The sequence below is a fragment of the Homarus americanus genome, unplaced genomic scaffold (genome assembly GCF_018991925.1).
Source record: "Homarus americanus isolate GMGI-L3 unplaced genomic scaffold, GMGI_Hamer_2.0 scaffold29465, whole genome shotgun sequence".
NCBI classification, from domain to species: domain Eukaryota; kingdom Metazoa; phylum Arthropoda; class Malacostraca; order Decapoda; family Nephropidae; genus Homarus; species Homarus americanus.
Genome location: NW_024752480.1, coordinates 307,501 through 315,000, shown reverse-complemented (window position 1 = coordinate 315,000; position 7,500 = coordinate 307,501). Strand labels below are relative to the sequence as shown.

Sequence of the window (7,500 nt, the reverse complement as noted above, 5' to 3'; positions counted from 1 at the left end):
TTCTGTTCACCGGCGTGTGTGTGTCTTTCTGTCTACCGGCGTGTGTGTGTGTGTCTTCTGTCTACCGGCGTGTGTGTGTCTTTCTGTCTACCGGCGTGTGTGTGTCTCTGTTCACCGGCGTGTGTCTTTCTGTCTACCGGCGTGTGTGTCTTTCTGTCTACCGGCGTGTGTGTGTGTGTTCTGTTCACCGTGTGTGTCTTTCTGTCTACCGGCGTGTGTGTCTTTCTGTCTACCGGCGTGTGTGTGTGTGCTTTCTGTCTACCGGCGGTGTGTGTCTTTCTGTCTACCGGCGTGTGTGTGTCTTTCTGTCTACCGGGTGTGTGCTCTCTGTTCACCAGCGTGTGTGTGTGTCTTCTGTTCACCGGCGTGTGTGTGTCTTTCTGTCTACCGGCGTGTGTGTGTGTCTTTCTGTCTACCGGCGTGTGTGTGTGTCTTTCTGTCTACCGGCGTGTGTGTGTTCTGTCTCACCAGCGTGTGTGTGTCTTTCTGTCACCGGCGTGTGTGTGTCTTTCTGTCTACCGGCGTGTGTGTGTGCTCTTCTGTCCACCGGCGTGTGTGTGTCTTTCTGTCACCGGCGTGTGTGTGTCCTTCGTCACCGGCGTGTGTCTTTCTGTCTACCGGCGTGTGTGTGTGTCTTCTGTCTACCGGCGTGTGTGTGTCTTTCTGTCTACCATGTGTGTGTCTTCTGTCTACCGGCGTGTGTGTCTCTGTCTACCATGTGTGTCTTTCTGTCTACCGGCGTGTGTGTGTGTCTTTCTGTCTACCGGCGTGTGTGTGCTCCTTCTGTCTACCGCGTGTGTGTGTGTCTTTCTGTCTACCAGCGTGTGTGTGTGTCTTTCTGTCTACCGGCGTGTGTGTGTTCTGTCTACCGGTGTGTGTGTGTGTCTCTGTCTACCGGCGTGTGTGTGTCTTTCTGTTCACCGGCGTGTGTGTGTGTCTCTTCTGTCTACCGGCGTGTGTGTCTTCTGTCTACCGGCGTGTGTGTCTTTCTGTCTACCGGCGTGTGTGTCTTTCTGCTCCGGCGTGTGTGTTCTTTCTGTCTACCGGCGTGTGTGTGTGTCTTTCTGTCTACCAGCGTGTGTGTGTCTTTCTGTCTACCGGCGTGTGTGTGTGTCTCTGTCTACCGGCGTGTGTGTGTCTTTCTGTCTAATTGTGTGTGTCTTTCGTCTACCGGCGTGTGTGTGTGTCTTTTCTGTCTACCATGTGTGTGTGTCTTTCTGTCTACCAGCGTGTGTGTGTCTTTCTGTCACCGGCGTGTGTGTCTTTCTGTCTACCGGCGTGTGTGTGTGTTCTTTCTGTCTACCAGCGTGTGTGTGTGTCTTTCTTGCTCAATGGCGTGTGTGTGTCTTTCTGTCTACTGTGTGTGTGTCTCTCTGTCTACCGGCGTGTGTGTGTGTCTTCTGTCTACCGGCGTGTGTGTGTCTTTCTGTCTACCGGCGTGTGTGTGTGTGTCTTTCTGTCTACCGGCGTGTGTGTGTGTCTTCTGTCTACCGGCGTGTGTGTGTGTCTTCTGTCTACCGGCGTGTGTGTGTGTCTCTCTGTCTACCGGCGTGTGTGTGTCTTTCTGTCTACCAGTGTGTGTGTCTTTCTGTCTACCGGCGTGTGTGTGTGTCTTTCTGTCTACCGGCGTGTGTGTGTGTGTCTACCGGCGTGTGTGGCTCGTCTACTCTGTGTGTGTGTGTCTTTCTGTCTACTGTGTGTGTGTGTCCTTCTGTCTACGTGTGTGTGTGTGTCTCTGTCTACTGGCGTGTGTGTGTGTCTTTCTTCACCGGTGTGTGTGTGTGTCTTTCTGTCTACCGGCGTGTGTGTGTGTTTGTTTGTTTATGCACACAGACATACATACAGACAGACAGATAAACACTTTAACCTCTTCACAAGAACAAACACATATATGGTTTATACTCTGATTGACTCTCTCTCTCTCTCTCTCTCTCTCTCTCTCTCTCTCTCTCTCTCTCTCTCTCTATCATTTCCATTAACCAAGTTCAATCAAAGTTTTCCTCATTTTCAACTCTGTATAAATTCTTCTCTCACACCTCTCCTCATTTTCTGCCTCACACACACACACACACACACACACACACACACACACACACACACACACACACACACACACACACGTAATAAATCCTCACTACTAAATATTTCATAATTGTAAAGTAGTTTCACGGTCTGGCTCACCTGTACTTATACACCTGTCCGGCTTAATGAGCACAACTACACCTCTCTTAGTCATTACAAAAAAATAGATCCTTAATAATGATCCTTAGGGCCATTTTACCTGGTCCATGTTTTGATTAGATGAAGGTCTTTGGAATTTACTATTTTCAAAACAACATTGATTTAACCGAACCTAACCTGACCAAACCTAACCTATTCTATCTATCTATCTATCTATCTATCTATGTCTGAACACTATATCTACACCTCTCTCTCTCTCTCTCTCTCTCTCTCTCTCTCTCTCTCTCTCTAGTAGTCACAGGTAGAGTCTGAAAGTTTATATTAAAATTAAAAGGGGAAACTTTCCTCCGTTTTAATCTCCCAAAATAAATGTATGTATGTATGTATGTATGTATGTATGTATGTATGTATGTATGTATGTATGTATGTATGTATGTATGTATGTGTGTATGTATGTCAAGGAAAAAAGCATAAAGAAATTAGAGAGAGAAAGAGAGAGAGAGGTAAACACGGGTGAGGTAAGGAGGGAGGTGGAGGGAGGTGGAGGGCGTGATTGGCGTGTAGAGGCGTGGGGAGGATGATGGAGAAAGGTGGAGGGTGTGGAGGGGTTGGAGGGTGGAGGAGGGTAGTGGAGGGAGGTGGAGGTGGTGAAGGGGTATGAGGGTAGTGGAGGCATGAGGGTGGAGGGCATGGAGGGTAGTGGAGGTATGGAGGGTAGTGGAGGGCATGGAGGGTAGTGGAGGGAGGTGGAGTGTGATGAAGGGGTATGGAGGTAGTGGAGGGCATGAGGGTAGTGGAGGGGTATGGAGGGTAGGAGGAGGTGGAGGGAAGGCTATAAGACCGGAAATCCCCCTCAGGTAATATCTCACCTCTTATTGCCATAATGAGCGCCTCTAATACTTGATATGAGCAGCGGACTTCCTTATTAAACCCAAAAACATTAATTAGTAATAATCCTGACGTATGGTGGAGGGTGGCGAGGATATGAACCACGTGAGGCATTTTCTTTCTTTCTTTCTTTCTTTCTTTCTTTCTTTCTTTCTTTCTTCTTTTATTCTTCTCTCTCTACCTATCTTCCTTTCAATCTGTCTGTCTCTCTCTCTGTCTCTCTCTCTCTCTCTTCTCTCTCTCTTCTCTCTCTCTCTCTCTCTCTCTCTCTCTCTCTCTTTCTGGACGCCTTGCACGATTTCCAGAGTTGAAAATGAAGGAAGAAGAATGACCAGACAATTACCTTCTTCCAGTCAACGATGACGAATAACGTGATAAATGTAGGTTATTATTATTATTATTATTATTATTATTAGTAGTAGTAGTAGTAGTAGTAGTAGTAGTAGTAGTAGTAGTAATTGTTGTATAATGAGGGATGATATTTTTAGGGGGGATGCGTGACTACATTATCATCTACACTACTCCACAACACTACTATTTACACTATATTTACTACTACTACTACACTACTACACGACCATCTACACTATTATTAAGTATATTTCATAAGTATATCCATTATTTGTTTCACCTTATCATCATCATCATCATCATCATCATCATCATCATCATCATCATCATCATCATCATCAATTACTACTATCACCAAGCCTTCCTCTTCCTCCTTAAACTATCATTATATTATTCCTTCTTCCACTTTATCAGAATTCCTTCCATTTCTTTTCTTCGCCCTTGACCACTGCTGTAATATACACGATAAGAGGGAGAGGTGAGAGGTGAGAGGTGAGATGAGAGAACAAGGTTTATAAGATATGCTACCATGTGGGAAGGAGAGAGAGAGAGAGGATCCTACCCCAGTGTACCTTCAGGTATCTTGTCTCCTCATTAAGCGTCTTAATTAGTTCTGAAGGTCTCAGGTGTATTTTACCTGGACGTTCTGTGTATCTAGACAGCCTTTGTTGATGTCTTCGCTGACCTTTCCTCTCTCTCTCTCTCTCCAGGTGATAGATGGAACCTCCTGTACACAATAACATTATAGATCTTCAATACCCAAGAATCACTTGTGTGTTGTGTGTGTGTGTGTGTGTGTGTGTGTGTGTGTGTTAGAAGTTCTGGTCCTCATATGATCTGGGAGTGTTATTTTTAAATTCCTGGATATGAAACAACAACAACAACAACAACAACAACACCAACACTATCACCACCACCACCACTATCACCACCACCACTATCACCACCACCACTATCACCACCACCATCACCACTACTACCACCACCACATCGGAAATCGCCCTTTAAGATTCGCCTTTAACTCACAATACAGTCTGGCTCTTGATATCCGCCCCGCCCACTCCCTGCCTGTCTGCCATGACCTGGTAGGGTGTCTGCCATGACCTAGTAGGGTGTCTGCCCTGACCTAGTAGGGTGTCTGCCATGACCTAGTAGGTGTCTGCCAGACTTGGTCTGACCAGGGGTTCATGACCTAGTAGGGTGTCTGCCATGACCTAGTAGGATGTCTGCCATGAACTAGCTCGAGAAAGTCCAACAGAAAAGTCTACCATATCCAACAAGCCTTGGATTTGGGTAATAATTGAGACGTCCGTGGAAGTCCAGCTGCCGAGTGTACGCGTGTATATTGGTTCCAGGTGATTGGCTGACTCTTACCTGTAGAGAAAGAAAGAAAATAACAGGTGATACAAATTTATGCAGGTAACAATTAACCTATTATTATTATTATTATTATTATTATTATTATTATTATTATTATTATTATTATTATTATTATTATTATTATTATTATTATTATTATTATTATTATTATTATTATTATTATTATTATTATTATTATTATTATTATTATTCCCTTCATCATCATCACTTCACACATTACTGCTCACCTTTACCTGTATTTAACATATATTTACCTCACAACAATTAGCCTCACCCACACAGGTAAACATAATTACATTACTCAACAAACTACGTAAGTAAACTTTGTCCACGAATAAACCGCAACGAAATTAATTAAACTTTGCGATATATCGAAAAATACTGTCATTTATTCCATTGCCAGAATCGAAGGTATGTGAATGTAATTAATATCAGGTGTTAATTATATTCAGGTAATAATTAGTGTCAGGTAATAATCCTCAAAAAGGTTGCTGTTATTACTTTTTTTAATTTAATTAATAATAATAATAATAATAATAATAATAATAATAATAATAATAATAATAATAATAATAATAATAATAATAATAATAATAACAATAACAAAAATAATAATCGGCCGCAGTTCTTATGGTCCTTATATAACCTTATGGATTAGGGGCCCATTAGGACTAGGGTCTATAAGAACGAGGGGGTAGGGGATGATGGGGGGTTGGGGGATGGGGGACCACTTACCCCAACCACCTCAAAACGCCGAGAAATAATGACTGCCCGGACTTGACTTAATCATAGAGTAAACACCGTAACTTATACCAAGACTCTTCGGTCGATTTTAAATGAGGAAATATTTTTGTTTGTTTTTAGAGAAATAATAATGTATTTATAGAAGTATATTATATGCTTAAAATACACTTAAAGGTGATCAAAACCCTTAGATATCTTTGTTTTTATGCCCCTTTAGTGTATTTCTACCGTGGTATATAGTATTTGTTTTGTCTGTTAGTATATATGTCTGTCTGTCCGTGTGATATCTCCTGACGTAATTGATGGATCTTATCAAAACTTTGTACACGTTTTTCCTATGACCCAAGGAAGGTGTCTATTGATTTTCAGGTCAGTAGGTCAAAGGTCAAGGTAACTTTTAGCAAAAATATCATTACCAGTTAAACCGAAAAGGGTGAAAATTTGCATAACATAAACACAGGTAAAGATACATTATTTATCCTTCACCCACTCCTGCGATGCCTCTACACTCCTTCGTATTTTAAGGATGAGACAGGACTCCTTGTTGAGATATAGGACTCCTGTTTGCTAAGAAATAGGATTCATTGTTGAGATGTAAGGGTCCTTATTTTTAAGATACAGGATTCCTTCTTAATATAGGACGCTTGCTTACTGAGAAATAGGACTCCTTGTTAAGATATAGGACTCCTGCTGGTTGATATAGCACTCCTTGAAGATGATATTGGAATCCTTGAAGGTGAAAGCATCCTTACTATCCCACTACTATCTTATCCTACAACAGTTCAATCTCGTGGTGATAGAGGCTGAGTGAGGCGTGTCATAAATACCACAGGTGACAGCACTATACCCTGGGGGGTGATGGGTCGTGGGTGGCAGAAAATGTGTATGTATTTGTACATAACTTACCTAAATGGTATGCCTCTCCCCTTATAGAATATCCCTAAAGTCTTATATATTTGCCCTAGTTGCATAGAACTTTCAGAAAGACTTATCGAATTTTCTTAAAGTCTCATAAAATTTCCCTAAATCTTTATATAATTTTCCTAAAGTCTCATAAAATTCTCCTAAATATTTATAGAATTTCCCTAAAGTTTTATAGCATTTTATTAAGATCTGTGTTTAATAGACTTATAACGAAACTTATACTGAAACTTTTATTAGACTTCAAGGTACTTATAAAACACAACACATAATGAATTTTCTATAAAACTTGAGAGGACAAAATTTCATGATACTTTATAAGACTTGAGGATAATTCTTGCCTCTCTCAGGTAACTTCCATACGTTTAAGGCTTTGGGCGGCTCTAATTGGCTAATCAACAGGCCTCTTGTGCCTTACCTGACCTGTGATTAGTGAATGAGTTACGTGACAGTTAGGTCAAGCTAAGCCAGGTTTGGTAACGTTGGGTTAAATCAAGCTAGGTCAGGTTAAGTTTGGCTGGGTTGGCTTAGGTTAGGTTATTAGTTTAGGTCAAGCTAGGGCAGGTTAGTTTAGGTTGGGTTGTGCTAGGTTATGCTAGGTTATGCTAGGTTAGGTTAAGTTATGCTAGGTTAGGTCAAGCCAGGTTAGGTTAGGTCAGGTAGGGTTTGGTTAGATCTATTTAAGTTAGATTAGGCTAGGTTAAGTTAATCGACGTCTAGTTAGATAAGGTTGGCTTAGGTTAGGTTACTTTATGATATGTTTGCGTAAAAACAGACAAAAAACACAAGACAGGGAAACAGACAAACAGACAGACATCAACAGACGGTGAGGGGAACACAATGACCCAGCCTGACCCGTGTGTTCAGTCAGTACCTGCACCACGTCACCAGGTTAATCAGGGTAAGAGCAGGCACTCACCTCACCTCACCTGGCACCATCCTGTCTGTTCATCTACCTGTCTGTGTATCGATCTATCTGTCTACCCATCTACCTGTCTATCCATTTTTTTCTGTATATCCATCTATATTTCTACC

The 7,500-nt window shown here is 42.1% G+C and overlaps 1 long non-coding RNA gene across 2 annotated transcripts in view; it reads right to left on the bottom strand.

Moving 5' to 3' along the window:
* Nucleotides 1–4,725: 4,725 nt before the first annotated feature.
* LOC121855107 overlaps nt 4,726–7,500 on the bottom strand; it is a 223,269-nt gene continuing 220,494 nt past the window's right edge. Inside the window, exon 5 of one of the 2 annotated variants that reach the window (XR_006086715.1) lies at nt 4,726–4,794. This is a non-coding gene — a long non-coding RNA (uncharacterized LOC121855107). The remainder of the gene's footprint in view (nt 4,795–7,500) is intronic. The other variant, XR_006086716.1, reaches the window with a different exon arrangement.